General features: G+C 38.4%; 1 pseudogene; it reads right to left on the reverse strand.

Moving 5' to 3' along the window:
* Positions 1–11,847: 11,847 nt before the first annotated feature.
* On the reverse strand, positions 11,848–12,656 carry LOC105507325 (annotated as a pseudogene).
* Positions 12,657–23,956: the final 11,300 nt, after the last annotated feature.

Raw genomic sequence — 23,956 nt, forward strand, 5'->3', positions numbered from 1 at the left:
AACCATATTGACTTGTTGCCTAGATAGACCTCCCTTTGTTCTTTGACTCTGAGACTGTTAACTTGTTGCCTTATCTCTGTTGTGAACTCCTGTTGAAAACATTCTCATTTGACAAAGGCCTTTTTGTATTCACCGTACACGTTTTTTTCTACGAAAAGATCAATATATATATATATTTTTTCTTGAGGTGAGAAATGAAAAACCACAAAAGCTTTACTGGTTACTGCCTTACGCGGTAGCCTTTATGAGAGCAGGCTTTTCAGTAACTCATTGTCAGGTTATCTCACACTTGTCAGTTGAACAGCTCCACACTTCCTTCTCCAAGGCCATAGTCATTACTGAGCATGGCATGGGGTCCTCATTCCGCCACTTAAGCATGGCTGCGGAAAGAGACTGCTACCTGGACTTCCGGGCAGCTGTACAATCCTTAGAGGTGGTGAAAGAAGCGTCAGAAGTGGCTCCCTGAAGGTACTCTTCTCTGAAAGCAGTGTCAGGCAGTTAGCAGAGTGCCTGAATGAATGGAACAGGAAAAGAATACACCTTGAAAGGATAAAAATCCCATATCACAGGCAGAGTTTGGACAGCATGGATTGAAAGTAGTGTGTATAATATACAATCACTTACGTTCTGCAGATGGTCAATTTACACAAGGATGGGATTTTAAAATATCTTTCTTTTAAGATATATTTTCATATGGTGAAATGCACAGATCTATTTTTTACTGTGGTTAAAATGCATAATGTACAAATTGCCATTTAAACCTTTTCTAAGTACACAGTTCTGTTGCATTAAGTACATTCCAGTTGGAAATGCACAGATCTTAAGTGTACAATTTGATGAGTTTTGGCTAATACATATACCTGTGACACTAATATATCTTTGAAGATATTGAACATTTTTGTCACTCTCAAGAGTACTTTTATTGTCCTTATGTCCCTCAAGCGTAAAATTTAAATAATTTACTTTTCTCCATTGTATGATCTTTTTCATTAAATAGCATGTAAAAAGAATTGTAAGTATAGAAAAATAACACAAAAAGAATCATCCACCAAGGCAAATCATAACCCATACTGATATATCAAATCCTTAAGTAAGCCAATGACACAGCAAGAAATAAAATACAGAAGTAAAGAAGTTTAAGAAAAAAAATTATTTAATTTTATTTTGAGACAGTATCTTGCTCTGTTGCTGAGGCTGGAGTGCATGGGTACGATCACACTCATTGTAGCCTTGAACTACTGGGCTCAAGCGATCCTTTCACCTCATCCTCCCAAATAGCTGGGACTAGAGGCATGCACAACCAGGCCCAGCTAATTTTTTCTTTTTTTTTTTTCTCGTAAAGATGGGATCTGGTATGTTCTCCAGTCTGGTCTCAAACTTCTGGCCTTGAGCTTCCTCCTGCCTCGGCCTCCCAAAGCATTAGAATTACAGGTGTGCGCCACTGTGCCTCACCTGGAAGGTGTTTATAACTATAGTGCAACTATACATTTTGTTTTAGGATAATAGAATAATTCTTGAGGTCACTGTCTCACTCATCTCTCCCAAGAAAGTTTAAAATAGTGTAGGGTCACTGAGCCCACAATTCTAGGCTTCTCTCACCTCGAAGATTTCCCGTTCTATATAAGCTGCTGAAACCACCAACTTTTGTGTTCTCCAAGTTCTCCAAGAAGAACAAGGAAAGCACCAGGGGGACAAAATGGATTCATAGCATCATTTATCCCTGATGAAAATAATGTTAACTGGGTCTGATGTGTTACTCTTGATAAGCTGAGAACCTGGCTGAACCTTTATTTCTTTGTTATTTTGGTGCAGTTGGCCGCACCGGCCAGAATGACCAGAATGACAGTGTGGTTTAGATCGGGATTGTGGAACAAATGAAATAATGGTGAGAGACACCCCATCCTCCCGATCACTGAGCAGAATCAATAGATGCCTATGGTTTAGTGTGGACTTAGAAGGTACTTCTGGATATATGCTAGGGCATGAAAGGGTGGAGCTGTTAGGGCAGAAGGGAAATTGATGGAGATAATGGGGAAGAGAATGTCCCCATTTGTGTCAGCATGAGATAGAAATGGCACTGGGTAGTTACAGGAAAATGGAAAACCTCAAACAACAGCTAAGACAGAAACTAGGCAAAGAAACCACAGGATAACAGAAAATCCAAAACAAGGGAGAGAAAATGACCAAAATCCTGGTGGGGTGACATGTCCATGACTCTTCCAGGCAAACCCAAATAGGGGAGAAAGGGGTGGCAGGAGTGGAGGTGCATCCTGAAATCATCTCCTTTTCCAGAACACCTAATGATTATTCCACCCTCAGTTAAAGAAACACTCATAAAATTAGAAAGTCAAGCTTTGTGTGCATGACTTGTTCTCACAAGCATGCCTGCACTTCTCTCTTAAGTGTGTACTTTCGCTTTACAATAAAAGCTTCCTGCCTTTCACCTCATTCTGATCATCTCTGAATTATTTCTCGTGATGGTGTCAAGAGCCTGGAAACTAGCTGGGGCTGGTGTCTCACTAGCATGCAGAGACTCTCCTGGGGTCACACTGGCATCCGGAGAGCCTCCTGAGCCCTCCAGCAACAAGTAGATCTGGTAGTAGCTTTGCAACTTTGAGGGGGGGTTGGAAACTTGGCATGAGGGGTAAATGCAGTGGACTGAGACTTTAGACAAGTGGGCATGGGGTCTTTGACCAGGCGCCAGTGGTAGCTTTCCATTCTAGCTGCTCATTTCCTATGGATCCCCTTAAGCTGTGGTGGGCATTAAAGTTGCGCTCAGGTATTTGGAGTCGCAGCATCTACTCACCCTGGATAGATCATCCCTATCCAGCTGTGCTATTTTGGATAGCTGTGCTATCCTTCCTCCGCTCCTTCTCGGCTACTGATTTTAGAAACAAGATAGACCAGGGAAGTCTGACTATTTACAAATACTATAATGTAGCCTGATCTTCAGGCCTCTGGCTGCTAGACAGCTCCACTGAAGGGATCTCCACTATGACAGGGTACCCCTGGTCACATGAAAAGCTGCCTTTCTCTGGAAGCAGATGGCTCAGAGTCTGTTTTGTGAATGAGGGTAAAGGTGCCAGATCTGGCTAGTTTTAGCATCAGAACACCAATGGAGAGTAGGTCCTGTGCCTTTAAAAAGTTGGCTTCCAAGGGGTAAGGAAGAGAGATGTCTTTGTCATCTGGATTTAGTAAATTAAATGCTTACCATTTTAGGTGATCCCCTTCTTGAGCATGCACTTTTGGAGAGTATCAAAACCTGGAGTTCATTGTGAGGGCAGATAGATTAGGAAATTGGATGCACACCTGTTCAGTCTTTTAACATGAGGGTATGTCCTCTTGTGTGAGGGGGTTCTGAAGGTCTGTGAGATTGAGACTGGCCTTTACTGGTGCTGATGGAGGCTCCTGCTACTGCAAGCTGGGCTGCCGCATGGAGTCATTGTTAAGTGGAGCTGTACAGACTGCAGGGCTAAGCAGAGGGGTTGGTGTAGATGGTGTGGTGCCCGTTCTGCATGCAGCCCTGTTTGCTATAGTTCAGCTGCATTGAGTGCTGCTGATGGAGTTTTACTTGCCACTGCATGCACGTGGCCAGCCAGATGGTAAATTTTCTGCTTCAGTGTTCATTAAACCCGGCTCATGGTTGATGCACAGCTGAGTCATTCCCTTTGCCAATGGATGAGACAGTGCCTCTGACTTAGCGGTCTGCACGGCTCACTTCCAGGTGTGCAGATCTCAGGAGGAAGCATGGATCAATACCAGGCAGCCTGAGTTATTCAGCTGGAAATGATCTTGCGAACTGCCTCTACATCGACAAAACGGACGTCAGAATATTCAGTAAATGTATATCCAAAGGAAATAAATGATGGAAGCCCTTTTTCCCCTCAGATTCTACTTCATTTGACAACTTTGAAAGACATTTTCTGAGAGATTTGACTTTGGGTTATACAGGTATTTTTGAATATAAACTTAGTACTGGAGCAGTTTCACAGAAAATGGGGTAGTCCAAAAACATGTAATGGCTGGTGGAGAACACCAGGTAAATTTTCTCTAGGAAAAAGATTCTGTCTCATCTTTGAAGAGAAAAAGAAACCTCTTTATCCATTTTAAAGGATGTTTCCCCAATATATTTATATGAGATTAAGTGAGGTAGATAAATTGGCCTTCCTATATCTTAAGGGAAATCCTCAAAATGAAGAGATAAGCACAGGACTATATCACAAATACCTATAATATTATAAATCATAAATACTTAAAACTTTTATGGTCTCTACTATGGGGACAATCAAGACTGTGCTTCTTGATCTAAGAGAATAGCAGATTCTGGACAGGCTCCAAGTATTGCCAATTACTTAAAAGTCACCCACCCTTTGAGGGCATTTGGGAGAATCTTCTTGTGCTTCAGTCCTGTGAAGTAAAAAGTGATTGCAGCATGGGTCGAATAATTCACATGCACTATTAGCAGAGTGCAAAGTTAACAAGGGACAGACTATGTTGGTTTTTTTTTTTTTTTAACGTGTCAACTTGACCAGGCTGCAGTCTCCAGTCTTTCAGTCAACACTCCTAGGTGTTGTGATAAGATTTTGCAGATGTAATTAAAGTGCCTAATCAGCTGACTTTGAATAAGAAGATGATTCTGGATAATCCAAGTGGACCTGACCTAACCAGCCGAAAGCCTTAGAAGCAGACCTGAGGCTTTCCCAAGAGAACAAATAATTATCCTACATACAACAGCTTTAGCTTCGACCCATGGAGTTCTATTTGGAGTTCTTGTCAGTTCCCTTCCTGACCACTTGCCCTATGAATTTCAGACTTGCTTAGCCCATCACATAATTATGTAAGATAATTCCTGTAACAAATCTTTTAATACATCTATCTCATATGGGTTCTGTTTTTCTGGCAGGTGCATACAGCTCACATTCAAGAGATTCTCTGCTTACTGAAATTTTGGTTTATCTAACCTTTGTGACTTCTACAGATCTCTGATACCTCTAAAAAGATGACTATTGTATCTCATTTGTTTTTATCTAGTTGTTGTAGTGGGAGATTTGGTCTCCCAGTGTTTACTATAGACTCTCCCAAAAGATACGGAGTAGAAAAGAAGGAAGAAATGGTATTCTACTTACAATGTGGTTCTGACATTAGTTGTATAACAAGGTCTAAATATTTACATTCCGAGACATGGCTATAGTTAAATATTCCTAGTATTACCTGTACATGAATTCTTAAACCTTAAGCTCAATTTCAGTAGCACTTAGAGTTTTACGATGACTTTAATATTCCCTATTGCAAAGTTAAGTAATAGGACTGGAGTCGTAAAGAAAGACATGTGATCCTGTATAATGGAACTCCTGACACCTGATGGGAGCATCCTGTACATCAAGAGCCAGTATATCCTTTGTTCATTTTGTTTCAACTGCCATTTATTTCTTCAAGGTGACTTCTTATGGTGCTACTTTTTGCTTCGACTTTATTCTCTTTCATTTCTTGTAAATTTCTTTGGAGGGGGATGCTTCTTAATTTATTTGTAAGGTTGTATGTGTGATAAAAATCAGGCTTAGAGCAGACAACTAAATACAAACAACCAGCATAGGGCGTGGGCTGTAAAATGGGCAGCTGTCTAAAGAAGCCCCGTTGAAACAACTGGAGATGTGGATGTGGGATCTGGAGTGAGAAGCAAGGCAGAGTCTGTGGTGACTCTGAATCTTCACAACAGGAATAAGTGAAAAGAAGAAAAGGCAGATTTGATTAGTAAAAGAATATGCAACACGCCTCACATGCGTTGGGTAGCCTGTTCTATATATGGAGTTTACCTCATACTAAAGGGATTTATGCATATGCTTTCCACAGTTGCTTGAGAGCTCCTACAACTCACTGTTCACTTTTGATTTCAGACCTTAATTCCCCTTAGTATCCTCTACCAACTACCCTCCATTCTCTCGTCCTCCAGCCCTTCCCTCTGTCCCTTGACTTTGTCTCAGGCTGTTATGGACTATTGTACAAAGGCACAAAAAGAGCCACGATACTCCATTTCATTGGCTATGTACAGCTAACCACATCCTAAAAAATTGTTGCATTTTTAAAATAACAATTTACATCCTATAAGGTATCTTCGTTTATGGACATAAGCTCTTTTAAATGCAATAGCAATGCTACACCTGACAATTACTTTATCTGTATAAGGATGTAGCATTTGTGATTACATTTTATAAAGATATGAAATAAAAAATGATGCTAGGAAAAAAGTTACACTTCCAAAATTATTTAAACTTGATTTTAGTTTTAAACATCGGAAATATTGCAATTACAGCTCAGAAAAATGAGGAAAGGCCTCTAAGAGACTCTTCTTGCTGAAATGCGATTCCAAATAAATAAATAAGCATACTTGAATTGATAATAAGGCTTTGAGCTATTCAGCTTAAAAATAGGCTTACCCCATTAAGATTATTAAACTCAGAGGCATATTCTGAAAAGAGCTTTTGAAAATGGATTTCTTGCAAACTATCATCAAATATTCATAGATAAAATAATTATGTGGAAAGATAAAGGGATGGTGGAAATTAAAGGGGGCTGATAATAAAGGAAACTGGATTAGATAGTTATACAAACTTTCTGAGAGGGAGAATTCTTTAGAGGAGGTTGGCGTGAATCTTAGACTTGAACATTTGAGCATCTGTTTTTTTGCTCCTCATTGCTTCTGCCCTGGTGAATAAAGTGCATGGATAAGCGTAGGTGACAATTGCTTGACTGTGATGGAATTTAACTCCCATATGGGTTTGTATTCTTTGTTGCTTTACATTCAGTGTTTTCCTTACCATGAGCATGGATGAGGCTATGCAGTGTTCTTTGCAACCTTTATCATGTCTAACACAGTTCAGGGAAGTGTCACTGAACCATAGGCTGGTGGCTGAGGAGAACACTATATACTCAGTTTCATATTTCCTTGCTAAAAGCCAACGCATAAGATATTTACATTTGTATGGTCGTACAGCTAACTGTGACTGGAAAGAGAGGGATTTGCAAATTTAACCAACTTAATTATTTTATACCTGAATATTTGATGATAGAAGTAGGAAATTCACTTTTTTTTTTTTTTTTTTTTTTTGAGATGGAGTCAAGACTGTGTCACCCAGGCTGAAGTGCAGTGGCAGGATCTCAGCTGACTGCAACCTCCACCTCCTGGGTTCAAACAGTTCTCCTGCCTCAGCCTCCCGAATAGCTGAGACTACAGGCACCCGCCACCACACCCGACTAAATTTTGTATTTTTAGTAGAGACGAGGTTTTGCCATGTTGTGATCCTGCCTGTGGCCAGGCTGGTTTTGAACTCCTGACCTCAGGTGATCCACCTGCCTTGTCTTCCCAAAGTGCTAGGATTACAGGCATGAGCCACCACACCCAGCCCAGAAATCCATTTTTAAAAGAACTTTGTGTAAAGCTCTTCCTATATGAAGGTCTTCTTGTTTATATTTCCTAATGCTTTCTTGAGTAGTAGCTGGAAGTTTAGACTGAGTATTTCTCCTTTTCACTTACTTTCCAAATCACTCCAATCTGTGTGACTCTATCTTTTGTGGTCATCAAGGCTCAGTGAATAAACCAGCCACCTTCTAACCAAAGTAGACAATTTACCTCCTGTATTGACCTCCACACAAAATTGTCTAATGGGTCTCTACCCTGCCCAAGTATCCGCTACCCTCTGAGTACTTTCTCAACCAGACACCTAAAGGAAACAGATGCCTAAGTAGGGCAGCTCTGGAACAGAAATTTGTTTTCTGAATTGGCAAAGATACCTATTAAGTTACAGAAAAATATATCTACATTTTATATTTTATAGCATGCAAATAAATATGTGTATAAAATATAAATATATTTAGGTTATGAATCCATATATATACATAAATCAGTGTTATTGATTTAATAGGTTTTAGTGTTTACTAGAAAATGAATTATTGAATATGTAAAGATGGCTCACATAAATGTGCTTAAAATACATTCATCACAATGAGTGTGAATGTGTTTAAAACAAAGACAGTCACAATATTAATAGCCACCAAGAGATCTTCTACATGCAATTTATTTGATGTTTTATACTAGAAAGATTAAGGACTATGAAATGTTTCCCTTGATCATTTAACAATGTAATATTGTATGCTTGTAACTATTAGGCATCGTCCTAGGTTCTACAAATAAAATTTTTAAAATAGAGGAAAAACTCTGCCACCATGGAGTCAGGGAGACAGAGGGTAACAGTGCTTAAATGCTATAGCATATGAATTCCAGGAGATGAGTGTAGCACTTGATGGCCACCTAGTCCAGATGGGGTCAGATGCCATCCAAGTGAGTTGATGTTTGAGCAGAGTCCCTGTATCTTTCACTTTCTAAAGCGTGAATGTCCTGAGCCCTATTCCTACAGGATTCTATTCTAAGGATGTAGTCTTCACATTAAAGAGCATCATGAATAAACACACTGAAGTGTTAATAGCTGATGATGACTTCATGTGTTATCTCGTCTCACGTTTTAATAAAGAACAAAAGACTTTATGTCTAGCCCATGTAGCTAATGATGGACTTAAAAATAAAAAGGCGTTAATAGCGAATGATGGACTTTCAGGTTCCAGTAGTACAGTTAATTAATTTGGATGAAGTGTTTTGTCTTAGTGCCTTTAAATTACAGATGCAGTTTTGCAGATAATACCACTGTTCTCACATTTCTCCTCTCTTTAGCTGCTGTGTGCTTCTCCACTTTTGCATCCATAGAATTTTAGGAATTCCAGGACTCCGAGCTAGATCTCAAAATCTCATGAGCCCAGAAGTCAATCAGAGTATAAAAGTGGATACTCGTCTCTACTAAAAATACAAAATTTAGTTGGGTGTGGTGGTGGGTGTCTGTAATCTCAGTTACTCAGGAGGCTGAGGCGGGAGAACTGCTTGAACCCAGAAGGTGGAGGTTGCAGTGAGCTGAGATCCTGCCACTGTACTCCAGCCTGGGTGACACAGTCTTGACTCCATCTCAAAAAAAAAAAAAAAAAAAGAATTTCCTACTTCTATCATCAAATATTCAGGTATAAAATAATTAAGTTGGTTAAATTTGCATATTTTAAAACTGATTTATAAACCAGCCAACAGGTATCTAAGGAAATGAGTTTCAAACTCCCCTTAATAATATCTTTTGTCACCACAACACAATGATCAAAATCAGGAAATTAACATTGGCACAGTAGTGTAAACACAACTATAGACCTTATTTAAAGAATAAATACATAGCAAAGTGTCAGCAAGTTCATCCTCCCTTGTTAGAGGAAAAATAATTTCTTATTTAGGACTTCAATTTAAATTTCACCAACTTTTCCACGAATGTCCTTTTTCTGTGCTGGTATCCAATACAGGTTCTCAAATAGCATTTAGTTGTTATTTGTCCTGAGTCTCCTCCAATATATGATTGTTTCTCAGCCTATGCTTGTCTTTCGTGACCTTGACACTTTTGAAGAGTGCTGGGCAGCTGCGTTGCAGAGTGCTCTTCAACTTAGCTTTGTCTAATGTTTTCTCATGATTGGATTGAGGTAAGGCACTGTTGACAGGTATGTCACAGGCTGTGCTGTTCCTAGTATATTGTATCAAGGGCACATGGTATTCATATGTCTTACTGCTGGTGATGTTAACCTTAGTCGCTGGATTTCTTAATTGTGAAGTTTCTCTTTTCCCTTTGTAATTAATAAATATCTTGGAGGAGATACTTTGACACTATGAAAATATCCTGCTGCTCTTCAAATTGATACCTCAAATTCCAACCCCTACACCACACATTTCATTCCAGTCTTTCCTCACTCTTTATTTGTAAGGAATATGTCCCCAAACAATGAGAAACTTGGCTCTAATTATCGCCTATATTTACTTACTTGTTCAATCCTAGCATAAATATAAAATGGCTTTAGAATTGCTAAACCATAATCCTGTGAGAAACAAAGTTACTAATTAGATTACAGTTTTTTTGTATAGAGTTCTTTGTCTTTAGCCCTACAATGTCCAATTAAAACATTGTTTTCCAAAGATATTTTGTTCGGTTAATTCTTTTCTTTCTCAGTATCTTTGGTGGTATTAAGGTATTCATTCATTTAGGCTTATTTGTTACTGCATTATTTTATGTTGAGTCTTTCCTTCTCCATCCTGGCTGAAATTAACTGTTTACATATTTTGGGATATTTTATAATATGTGAAACGTTATAGAAGTTTCAATTTAAAAACAAAACAAAAAGCCCTTAAAAACAAAACAAAACACAAAGAGGCAGAGTGCTGTTCCTCAGCTTGGTTATAAACAAATTTCACTCAAGGAAGTACAATAAGTAAGATCAGGCAAGATTGTAGTAAATACACATTTGCCATGACTATAATTTAGTCCAAAAAGAATGAACAATCCTCTACACAAGATAAATGGGGTGAGAGAGTTGGTACTCTGTTGGTAATCTGTGTCTATATTAAATATGCTTTAGAAACAAAAATTTACGTGATATTTGGTTAAACCTTAGTCATTCCTTAGGTTAATTTCTGTAAATGTTAATTTTTACATTACTAATCATTTTACTGCTATAGCTAAATCAACTAAATGTTAGTTTATGTAGTATTGCTCAAGAGATCTACAAATAATAGCAAGCTCTTTGATTACCTAAAAATGAGCTATGTAAACTAAAGGAAGAAAGCAATAATATTCCATATGAATGGTACAGGGCACAATACGTATAACATAAATTTAGAGAGAGTATAAGGTACGCATCAGTTTATCTTATAAGGACAAAATGCTTGAGGAAGGTCTTGAGAAAACACTCCCTCCCTCCCTCCAAACTTTTAGCATCTACATTGTGTTAGATGTTACAATTGGTATGAAGAATGCTTTTGGGCAGAAGTAAAAACTTACCTACAAAGCAAAATAGCAAAGTCTAGTGTAGTGACTTTTTGTAGAAGGCTTTCTTCTCTGGTGGCAATATTCTTTAGTGCATATCCAGGATAAACTAAATTGAAACAATATTTTTGATACAGTAGCAATCTTTTTATATACTTTTACTAAATTTTAGAAAATTCTAAAAATTATGTAAATTTTTGGTACCATGCATTATGCACCAGTTTGGGGCTGCCTGATGAAGGCATGGCTACTATTTTAATATTAAACATTGCACCTGAAAAGTTCTGCCCTCTATATTAATGGGCACAATGCTGAGGCCTCCTAAGAGATGGCAAATTACCTCTATACAATGCTCTTGTATTGGTTTGAACCCCGAGAGTGCACCAACAAACAAAACAAGGTGGTGTGGAGCAACACACTCTTTTTAATGACCACCTGGGTGCAGACGAGCTGAGGCCTAAAATGGCGTCAGCACCAAATGAGGACGGGGCTGGGGTTTTGTAGTCCCCTGTGACAGGAAGTGTCTCAGTCTGATGTAATTGCTACGCGGTACCCTGATGGCCTCTCTCTTGGTCTTCAGCGAGTACGTGTCTTCCGGCCAGCTCTCTTCCTGCTTCTGCTGTGTTGCTGACGCACACGCTGCTGGCACAAGTGGCCTTGCGCCTTGTGACGGGCCTGAGGAAGGAGGAGCTATTCATTTCCTTAAGCTTCCATGCCCCAGGGAGAATCTTTCAATTTAAAGTGAAAAGTTTGTGATGTAGCCTCCAAATTTGAGGAGAGGGGGACATGGGTACGAGGGGCAGGCAGGGTAAAAGGGTTTTAAAATAATACGGCTTTGGAGTGTATACTTTAGGATAACTACTATACCTTGCTTGTCTATCCTTGACCCTAACCTTGAATAACTGCATGTTCTTGCAAAATGCAATTTCTACTCTGTAGAAAAAGGAACAGTCTGTTAGGAAAAGCATATTAGGGCAAGACATAAAGACATCTCTATCATAAATGCGATTTTACTTGTTGAGTTTTTGGATACATCACTATAGGCTTTTTCAACCTTCTTACCATGGGGACAGGTGTTGGGTAAACTCATCCCTTCTATATGCATTAGCTAAGTCATTCTTTTTGGAATATCAAAGCTGTGATATTTTTTGGCCACCACCTTGACAGTATGCAGTTTGGGCAGCAGGTCAGCTAATGTCATTTCAATGCCAGCCAGAAATTTACGTAGAGAAAACTTAATGTCCTCCATATTATTTTTATCAATTTCATCAGAAAGGAGAGGATTCAGATATTCGTTCAGGTTCTGCAGGGTTTTCAAGAGACGCTTCACCAGTGCTTCATTAGCCTCTGGCATTGAATTCTTGATCCATGCATGCAGAGTTTGGCAAAGATGTCCATTCCAGCAGCATTTGATTCTGCGTGTTTTGGTGAAAGCTTTAAGTACTTGGGCGGGCATAAAACATATTCAAGAAATTCCTCAATCTTATTTACATCTGTTTTGACCTCATTGTTGAAAATTATAAATGGTGGGTGGGTCCCGAGGGGCAAATTTTGCAGGTCTGCAGGCTTCCTTTTCAAGTCAACAATTGTAACACTAAATACAACTCCTTTGAGCCAAAGAGTCATGAAGAGCCTCTGGGAAAGGGGGCAGTTTCCTGTCATTTCATCATCACTGCCAGCCTTGACGAAGAGCTCTGTGAGGGGCTCTGTCCTCCTCCTTCAGTCTGTTCAGTGAAGCCCATTTAGCAACATCGACAAGGCCATGGCCTACTCAGCCGGGATCCTGGAACGGCAGTGGCTGTCTCTGTTCCGGGGCAGCTCCAGTTGCTGGCTCCCGCCGTGCTGCTCACTGGATGGTCCTCATATATGTTTCTGAATTGTGGGAGGTGTGGCATCAGGATAGATTCCTAGAAGTCTGATTCCCATGTTGAAAGGTAACATTTGCTTCCTTGAAGCTCTCCAACAAGAGTGTGCTGTCACATTTTAAAATTTATACCAATCTGATAGATGAGAACTGGTATCTCAGTGTTGCCCTGATGTGCATGTCTCTAATGATAAGTGGCTTTGAACATGTGTTTGTCTATTTGAGGACTAGTTTTATATCTTTGCTTGGAAAATCGTTTATTCATGTATTTTTCTAAAAATATTATTTTCCACAGAACAGACCAGCAAGGAAAGCAGATGAAACTCAAGAAGAATTGTTTTGAATACATTTAACATTGACCGGTTCAAAGATGAAGGACATTTCACTCTCAAAACAAGTCAACATATAGGGTAAGTCCACATTAAATTTTTAGATTATAAGTAATTGTATACATACGGTGATATAATGATTGTATCATCCTCAGAGTCAGATAAGTGAAGTTCCTGTTTTGGGTTTCACATTTTACAAGGCTCAGAGGTGGCCCTCCTCCTGCCATGTCCCTCTCTGTAGAGTAAGGATTCCATGGGCCAAGAAGAGAAGTCACTCAGAACTGGTAAACCCTTCTAGACTCACACCTGGTATATGAGGCCTTGCAATTCTCTGCTCAAATGGTCCTGAGTTGGCTTCCAGTGCCTGGGTGAGCCTGTTTCTTGAATCCATCCCCTCAAAGATAGATGATGATAGGCCCCATGGGTAGGTAGCAAAAGAATGGCTGTTTGAAGGGAATGGGGTAGAGTGAGCTTAGATTGGCTATAGTGTGCACCCAAGTACATATAAAGCCCCTTTGTTATGTGGGGTGGAGCCTGGATTGGGAAGAGGATGGAAGGTGGCTGTGAGCTGGGCTCTCAGACTTGTATCCATTCCCAGGACTTGTAAGTGTTAGTGGCAGTCCTATATATTGAAGTAATCTTTTAAAAGTGCATGCTTAAAAAGAATTCTTTGTTCACATATCTGAGAAAATTGATAATATAGGGACATCTCCAAGTCCTGAAGTATGAAATGTGTAAGACCAAATAGAAATCATTTGAAAAAGTTGGAGGGCAAGTAGTGCCTCATCTAGAGCAAGTTTTAGTTAGAGCAAGAACTTGAAGAGAATGTTGAGAGAAAAGGATGAGGATAAAGATTTTGTGGATGACTGACCTTGTGTTCCAGAGGGCACAACGAAGGAGTTTCAAGTGAGGAAAGGGCATAGGATATGGGGTAAAATAGGGCATCTATGAAGTCAAAAGGTGAGTTAAATGTAAGAAATGAATGATTAATTTGGAGTGCTGGGCTTTCTATGGCAATTTTAATAGCTTTATTGAGATATAATTCACATACAACATTTATTAAAATATATAGTTCAATGGTTTATAATAAAGCATATTCACAGAGTTGTGTAAGCTCTAACATAATCTAATTTTAAAATGTTTTCATTGCCCCAAAAAGAAACCAGTACCCATTAGTAGTCATTCCATATCCTGCTACCTTCTAGCCTCAGGCAAGCACTAAGCTACTTTCTATCTCTGTAGATTTGCCTATTTTGGAAAATATATAAATGGAATAATAAAATATGTGGTTTTTTGTGACTGGCTTCTATTGCTTAGCATGTTTTCAAGGCTCATCTATGTTGTAGTATATGTTGGGTTTTGTTATTGCTATTTGTGATTGCTGAATAATATTTTGTAGTATGGATATACTGCATTTTGTTTATCCATTCATAAACTCATGGGCATTCAGATGGTTTTCACTTTTTGGCTATTATGAATAATGCTGCAATGAGCATTTATGTATACATTTTAATGAGGACATCTGTTTTCATTTCTCTTGGGTACATGCCTTGTGGTGGAATTGATTGACCGTGTGGTAAATGTTATATAAATGTGCAAAATATAGACTGGGCATATTGACCCTGTATCAGTCCATTTTCACACTGCTATAAAGAACTCCCTGAGACTGGGTAATTTATAAACAAAAGAAGTTTAATTGACTCACACTTCTGCATAGCTGGGAAGGCCTCAGGAAACTTACAATCATGGCAGGAGGCAAATGGGAAGCAAGGCACGCCTTACATGGTGGCAGGAAAGAGAGTGAGTGCAGGGGAAACTGCCACTTTTAAAATAAGCAGATCTCTTGAGCATTTTCACATTATTGCAAGAACATTATCAGGGAAACTGTCTCTACGATCCAATCACCTCCCTTCCAGGCCCTCCCCGATAGGTGGGATTAAAATTCAAGATGAGATTTGAATGGGGACACAGAACCAAACCATATCATCTGCCCCTGCCGCCTCCCAAATCTCATGTCCTTTTTACATTTCAAAACCAATCATGCCTTCCCAAAAGTCCCCCAAAGTCTTTTTTTTTTTTTTTTTTTTTTTTTTGAGACTGAGTCTTGCTCTGTCGCCCGGGCTGGAGTGCAGTGGCCAGATCTCAGCTCACTGCAAGCTCCGCCTCCCGGGTTTACGCCATTCTCCTGCCTCAGCCTCCCGAGTGGCTGGGACTACAGGCGCACGCCACCTCGCCCAGCTAGTTTTTTGTATTTTTTAGTGGAGACAGGGTTTCACCGTGTTAGCCAGGATGGTCTCGATCTCCTGACCTCGTGATCTGCCCGTCTCGGCCTCCCAAAGTGCTGGGATTACAGGCTTGAGCCAAATTCATTCTAACATTAACTTGAAAGTCCAAGTCCAAAGTCTCATCTGAGACAAGGCAGTCCCTTATGCCTATGAGCCTGTAAAATCAAAAGCAAGTTACTTACTTCCAAGATACAGTGGGGGTACAGGCATTGGGTTAATTTTCCACTTGAAATGGGAGAAATTGGTCAAAACAAAGGGGCCACAGGCCCCATGCAATTCTGAAACCTGGCTGGGCAGTCATTAAATTTCCTTTGACTCCATGTCTCACATACAGGGCACACCGATGTAAGAGGTGGGTTCCCACAGCTTTGGGAAGCTCCACCCCTGTGGCTTTGCGGAGTACTGCCCCACTCCTGGCTGTTTTCATGGGCTGGCATTGAGTGTTGGCGGCTTTTCCAGGCACACAGTGCAAGCTGTCAGTGGATCTACCTTTCTGGGTTCTGGAGGACAGTGGCCCTCTTCTCACAGTTCCGCTGTGCAGTGCCCCACTGGGGACTCCATGTGGGAGCTCCAACCCCACATTTCCCTTTCACACTGTCCTAGCAGAGGTTCTGCATGAGGACACTACTTCTGCAGCAGACTTTTGCCTGAACATCCAGGCATTTTGATACATCCTCTGAAATCTAGGTGGAGGTTCCCAAACCTCAACTCTTGTCTTCTACACATGTGCAGACCCAATACCACATAGAAGCCACCAAGGCTTGGGGCTTACACCCTCTAAAGCAATGTCCCAAGCTGGCCCCTTTCAGCCACAGCTGCAGCAGGTGGGATGCTGGGTGCCATGTCCCAGGGCAGCACAGAGCAGTGGGTCCCTGGGCCCAGTCCAGGAAACCATTTTTCTCTCCTAGGCCTCTGGGCCTGTGATGGGAGGGGCTGCTGCAAAGGTCTCTTACATGAGCTGGAGATACTTGCACAAGTTTCTGCAGCCCGCTTGAATTCCTCCCCAGAAAATTGGTTTTTCTTTTCTATCACATGGTCAGTTTGCAAATTTTCCATTTACACTCTGCTTCTCTTTTAAACATATATTCCAATTTCAAACCATCTTTTTGTGAGCACATATAACTGTACACTTTCAGGAAAAATCATGTCACATCTTGAGTGCTCTGCTGCTTAGAAATTTCTTCTGCCAGATACCCTAAATCATCACACTCAATTTCAAAATTCCATAGATCTCTAGGGCATGGGCAAAATGCTACCAATCTCTTTGCTAAAGCATAGCAAGAGTCACCTTTACTCCAGTTTCCAACAAGTTCCTCATCTTCATCTGAGACCCTCAGCCTGGACTTCATTGTCCATATCACTATCAGCATTTTGGTCAAAGCCATTCAACAAGTCTCTAGGAAGTTCCAAACTTTCCCATACCTTCCTGTCTTCTCCTGATCCCTCCAAACTGTTCCATCCTCTGCCCATTACTCAGTTCCAAAGACACTTTCCCTTTATTAGGTTATCTTTGTAGCAGTGCCCCACTCCTGGTACCAATTTCTGTGTTAGTCCATTTTCACACTGCTGTAGAGACCTCCCTGAGACTGGGTAATTTGTAAACAAAAGAGGTTAAGTTGACTTACAGTTTTGCATGACTGGGGAGGCCTCAGGAGACTTACAGTCATGGCAGAAGGTGAATGGGAAGCAAGGCACATCTTACATGGTGGCAGAAAAGAGAGTGAGAGCAGGGAAACTGCCACTTTTAAAACCGTCAGATCTTGTGAGTGAGAACTCCCTCAGTATCACAAGAACAGCACGGGGGAAAACCACCTCCATGATCCATTCATCTCCCACCAGATCCCTCCCTTGACATGTGGGGATTGTAATTCAAGAGGAGATTTGGGTGGGGATATGGAGCCAAATCATATCAGAACTTACATTGTTTAAATCTTCTTAACAGGCACCCATTAGGTCAAAAGCCCTTTAGTGCCAAAGTAAAATTTTTATACATCCAATTGTTTTAAATGTAACCCGTGTCAGCAGACTTAGCCATTTAGAGACTGCCTGCTTTGCATGCTTTCTAAACCTGTACCTAATATCTGTTAGCTCTAGGTGAGATAAACCCTGTGGGTATAAAGGACTCCAAGTTTTTGCTGCCCTGCAGAGTTCTCTGATCCAGCAGTTCCCTGCAGTCCTGTGCAATGACATTAGTTAGACCCAAATCTTCTTCATCTCCTTCTTCCCTAGAGAGCTTCCCTCACCCTTCTCTTCTGGGTGGTAGCCCGCAGGCCTTTGCTTTTGAAAAGCTTCATACCATGCAGGGCTTCGCTCACATGCAAACCTGTCAAAAACACCACCTAAATAAAGCTTGTGTGTGCTATTACTACTGTGGTTGTATTTTTATCATTGATCAGCACTGAAATGATTAAGCCAGGAATTTGCTCTTTGCTTAACATTTTGAGGAACTGTGAAATTATTTTCTAAAATGCATGAACTATTTTGCAATCCCACCAGTATTGTATGAGGGTTTCATTTTCTCCACACATTGCTAACACTTATTATTGTATTTCTGATTGTAGCCATCATACTGGGTATAAAATGGTATCTTATTGTAGTATTGATGTGCATTTCTTTAATATTTAATGATGTTTAGCATCTTTTAGTGTCTTTACTGGCCATTTGTTTATCTTCTTTGGAAAAATGTCTATTCAAATATTTTGTTTATTTTAATATTGGGTTATATATGTTTTTATGACTGAATTGTAAAGGTTCTTTGTATATTCTGGCTACATATACCTTATCAGATATATGCTTTGCAAATATTTTCCCCCATTCTGTACTTTGTCTTTTACTTTCTTGATGATGTCCTTCGGAGCACAAAAGTTTTCAATTTTTATAATGTCCAATTTATCTTTTTTTTTCCTTTTACTTCTTTTTATTTTGATGTCTTATCTCAGAAGCCATTTCCCACCCCATCTTCATGATGGTTTACTCCAATTTTTTCTTCTGGTAGATGTATTTCATATGCTTGGGTGTGATTTACTTTTTGTTGATTTTGTGATGTAGTGTGAGATAGAGATCCAAATTCATTATTTATGTAGATTTGTCCAAGTATCACTTGTTGGAAAGACTATTCTTTCTTCAGTGAATTGTCCAGGCAACTCTGTTGAGAATCAATTGCCCATAAATGGGAAAGCTTATTTCTGCTCTTAATTTTATCCATTGTTTTATATGTACATTCTTATGTCATTACCACCCTGTTCTGATTACTGTATTTTTATAGTAAATTTTGAACTCAAGAAGTATGAATCCTCCAACATCATTCTTCTTTGGCTTTTCTGATTCCCATTTAATTTCATGTGAATTTTGGGATTAGCATGTCTATGTCTGCAAAGAAAAGGCAACTGGAATTTTGATAGCAATTGCTTTGAATCTGTAGATGAATTTGACAACTGTACTAGGTCATATTCACAGGGCCCAGGGTTTAGGACTTTAACATGGCTTTTGAGAAGATACAATTCAACTCATAACAAGGAATATTGTCATATCAGTATTATTCTATGGATATGTGATGTTTTTCCATTTATTTAGATATTCTTTTATTTCTTTCACCAATGTTTTGTATTTTCAGTGTACAAGTCTTGTACTGTTTTTGTTATATTTATTCCAAAGTATTTTATTCTTTTTGATGCTACTATAAATTATAGTTTTAATTTAATTTTCAGATTGTCCATTGCTAATATATAGAAATACAATTTATTACTTTATATTTATCTTATATTTTGCTACATTATCATACTCATTTATAAGTTATAACAATTTTTTTCTATGGATTCCTTAGGATTTTCTGCATGAAAAGTCATATCACTTGCAAATGGAGATAGTTTTACTATTTTCTATTTTTTTTTTCTTTTTTCTTTTTAGTAGAGACAGAGGTTCACCATGTTGGCCAGGCTGGTCTTGAACTCCTGACCTCAGGTGATCCACCCGCCTCGGCCTCCCAAACTTCTGGGATTACAGGCGTGAGCCACCGATCACACTTTTCTTTTTCTTGCCTAAATTTCCTGGCTAGAATCTCAAATATAATGTTGAATGAAAGTGGCAAAAGTGGACATCCTGCTTCTTTCTTATTTTTGGAGGAAGGCATTCAATCCTCTATTGTTAAGTATGATGTTAGCTGTGGGGTTTTTGGTAGATTTTTTTTTTTTTTTACCAGATTGAAGATAGTTACTTGGTATTAATTCTTTAAATGTTCTGGATAATTAATCTGGAGGTGGGCATTTCTTTATAGAAAGCTTCAAGATTATTAACACAATCTCTTTACTTGTCATAAATCTACTCTAATTACATATTTCTTCTTGTGTCTGTTCCTGTATTTTGTGTCTCTCCAGGATGTGGTCCATTTTGTCTGTTATCTAATTAATTTTTTGAAAAACATTTATTTCTAGGATTCCCTTATAATCCTTTATATTCTTTAATGGGTTAGATATATTCCTTCTTTCATTCCTGGTTTTTGAAATTTGAATCTTCTTTTTCTTGGTCAGCCTAAGCTAAAGATTTGTCCATTTTGCTGCTCTTGTCAATGAACCAGCTTTTGGCTTCATTGATTTTCTTGATTTTTCATCTCTGCTCTATTGCATTTATTTCAGCTCTAAGTTTTGTCTTCTTTCTGCTTGCTTTGAATTTATTTGCTTTTCTTTTTTAGTTTTATAATGTGGAAAGTGAGATTATTGATTTAAGATCTTTCTTTTTGATATTGGCATTAGCATCTATATATTTCCCTTCAATAACTGATGCTGCATCTCAAAAGTTTTGGTATTTTGTGTTTCATTTTCATTTACTTCAGAATATTTTCTAATTTCTCTTGTGATTTCTTCTTTGACCTACTGGTTATTTAAAAGTGTGTTTTTGATTTTCAAAACTGTGAATTTTCCCAAAACCTTACGTTGTTGATTTCTAACTTAATTGATTTAGGTCAGTGAACACACGTATTATTTCAATATATTGAGGCTTGTGTTATGGACTAGCGTGTAATCTATTTTGAAGAATGTTTTACATGATTTTGAGGAAAAGTGTGTGCTGCTTCTGTTGGGTAAAATGTTGTATGTATCTGTTCAGTTTAGTTGTTTTATGGTGTTGTTCAGGTCTTTTGTTACTTTGTTGATCATTGGCCTGTGTGTTTTATCCATTACTGAAAGTAAGGTATTGAAGTCCCCAGCTATTATTGTTGAATTTTCTATTTCTCCCTTCAGTTCTGTATATTTTACCTCATATATTTTGGGGCACTGTTATTAGGTACATACATATATTGTAATTGTTATTTCTTCCTGACGACTTGATCCTCTTATCATTATAAGATGTCATTAGTTTCTTTTAACAATTTTTGTCTTAAAGTCTGTTTTGCCTGATCTTATTCTAAAAGCCCATCTTTTTGTTACTCCTTGTGTGATAGCGTGGTAATACTTTCCATCTTTTCCCATTCAACTTATTTGGGTTTTTGAATCTAAAGTATGTCTCCAGATCATGGGTTGTAATTTTAAATTTTTATTTATTTTTATTTTCTTTAATCTTACCTTCAATTAGAATATTTAATCCATTTATATTTAATAAAATTACTGGTATACTATATTTCTTTCATTTTGTTATTTGTTTTCTGTGTCTTGTATCTTTTTTATTTCTCTACTCCTTGATTACTGTCATCTTTTGTATTGAATAGATACTTTTAGTGTTATGTTTTTAATATCACTTTCATTTCTTTGTTGCTTATTTTACTATATTTTTTGTTATTCTCTTAGAAGTTGGAGATTACAATTAGTATTTCAATGTGAAATAATTTAATTCAGATTAATAGTGTGTTAATTTCAGTAGGATACCAAGTATGATTTAGTGGTCATCCAATGATCAGTAGAAGATTTTAATTTTTTTTTTTTTTTTTTTTTGAGGCGGAGTCTCGCTCTGTCGCCCGGACTGGAGTGCAGTGGCCGGATCTGAGCTCACTGCAAGCTCCGTCTCCTGGGTTTTGGCCATTCTCCTGCCTCAGCCTCCCGAGTAGCTGGGACTACAGGCGCCCGCCACCTCGCCCGGCTAGTTTTTGTATTTTTAGTAGAGACGGGGTTTCACCGTGATAGCCAGGATGGTCTCGATCTCCTGACCTTGTGATCCGCCCGTCTCGGCCTCCCAAAGTGCTGGGATTACAGGCTTGAGCCACCGCGCCCGGCCGAAGATTTTAATTTTTGTGGGTACATGGTAGGTGTATATATTTATGGGGTACATGAGATGTTTTGAAACAGGAATGCAATGTGAAATAATCACATCGTGGAGACTGGGGCATCCATCCATCCACTCAAGCATTTATCCTTTGAGTTACAAACCAATTATACTCTTTAAGTTATTTCAAATGTACAATTAGCTTATTATTGACTATAGTCACCCTGTTGTGCTATCAAATAGTAGGTCTTATTCATTCTAACTTTTTTTGGACACATTAACCATCCTGCCCTCTCCTGGAGCTCCCCTTTATACATCCCAATCTCTGGTAACCATTCTTCACTCTCTGTGTCCATGAGTTCAATTGTTGTGACTTTTAGATCCCACAAATAAGTGAGAACATGCGATGTTTGTCTTTCTGTGCCAGGCTTATTTTACTTATAATGATCTGTTACATCCATATTATTGCAAATGACTGAATCTCATTCATTTTTATGGCTGAATAGTACTCCATGGTGTGTATGTACCACATTTCCTTTACCCATTCATCTGTTTATGGACACTTAAGTTGCTCCCCAGTCTTTGGTATTGTGAACAGTGCTGCAACAAACATGAGTGTGCAGATATGTCTTTGATACACTGGTATCTCCTTTTTTTTTTTTTGCATATACACCTAGTAGTGGGATTGTTGGATCATATGGTAGCTCTATTTTTAGTTTATTTGAGGAATCTCTAAGCTGTTCTCCGTAGTGGTTGTATTAATTTACATTCCCACTGACAGTGTACAAGAGTCCCCGTTTCTCCACATCCCCTCCAGCATTTGTTATTGCCTGTCTTCTGGGTATAAGCCATTTTAATTGAGGTGGCTGAGATGATACTCATTGTAGTTTGGATTTGCATTTCTCTGATGATCAGTGATATTGAGCACCTTTTTATATGCCTGTTTGCCATTTGTATGTCCTCTTTTGAGAAATGTCTATTCAAATCTTTTGTCCATTTTTTGATTGGATTATTAAATGTTTTTCTATAGAGTTGTTTGAGCTCCTTATATATTCTGGTTATTAATCCTTGTTAAATAGGTAGTTTGCAAATATATTTTCCCTTTCTGTGGGTTGTTTCTTCACTTTGTTCATTGTATCTTTTGTCTTGCAGAAGCTTTTTAACTTGATGTGAAACATTTTGCTTTCGTTGCCTGTGCTTGTGGGGTATTGCTTAATAAATTTTTGCCTGGACCAATGACTTGGAGATTATCCCCAATGTTTTCTTGTAGCAGTTTCATGGTTTGAAGTCTTAGATTTAGATCTTTAACCCCTTTTGATTTGATTGTTGTATAGTCTGGCTAAAGATTTGTCAATTTTGCTTAATATTTGAAAAAAAAAAGTTTTTGTTTCATTGATGTTTGTATTGATTTTTATTTCATTCATGCTTTGATCTTTATTAATTTTTTCTTCTACTAATTTTGGGTTCAGTTTACTCTTGCTTTTCTACTTCTTTAAGATGCATTGATAGATTGTTTATTTGAAGGTTTTCCTCTATATTGATGTAGCACTTAGAGCTAAACTTCCCTATTAGTACTGCTTTTGCTGTTTAGGTTTTGGTATATTGTGTTTCTTTCATCATTTGTTTCAAAAAAATTTTCAGATTTCTTCTTAATTTCTTTACTGACCACTGGTCATTCAGGAGCCTATTGTTTAATTTTCATGTATTTGGATAGTTTGCAAAATTCCTCTTGTTTTTAATTTCTAGTTTTATTTTATTGTGACCAAATAAGATGATTAATATTATTTAAAATTTGTTGAGTGCTGTAAGAGACTTGTTTTGTGACCTAACATATAGTCTATCCTTGAGACTGATCTATATGCTAATGAAAAGAAGGTGTATTCTGCAGCTCTTGAGTTAAATTTTCTGTAAATATCTATTAGAGATTAAGTCTGATGTTTCTTTGTTGGGTTTCTTTCTGGAAGATCTGTTCAATGCTGAAAGTGAGGTGTTGAAAGCTCCCGCTATAGTGCATTGGGGCCTATGTCTCTCCACCATGAGTGTAAGTTTCCTGAGGCCTCCCCAGCCATGAGAACTGTGAGACAATGAAACCTCTTTCCTTTATAAATTACCCAGTCTTGGGCAGTTCTTTAGAACAGTATGAAAATGGACTAATAAACCATTGTATGTTTTTTGGTTTGACATTACCATGAGGTTTGCAAATACTATTTTATAACCCATTATTTTAACATGTTAACAACACTGTTTACATAAACAAATAAACATGCAAAAGGAAAACTAGTAAAAACTCTGCATCTTATATTCATCCTCCCATCTTTTTTATTGTTTCTATTTGTATCTTATTTTACCGACTATGTCTTAAAAATTTGTTATAGTTATTTTTGATTGGCCCATTGT

This window comes from Colobus angolensis, unplaced genomic scaffold, assembly GCF_000951035.1.
Source record: "Colobus angolensis palliatus isolate OR3802 unplaced genomic scaffold, Cang.pa_1.0 Scaffold148, whole genome shotgun sequence".
In the NCBI taxonomy this organism is placed as follows: Eukaryota; Metazoa; Chordata; class Mammalia; order Primates; family Cercopithecidae; genus Colobus; species Colobus angolensis.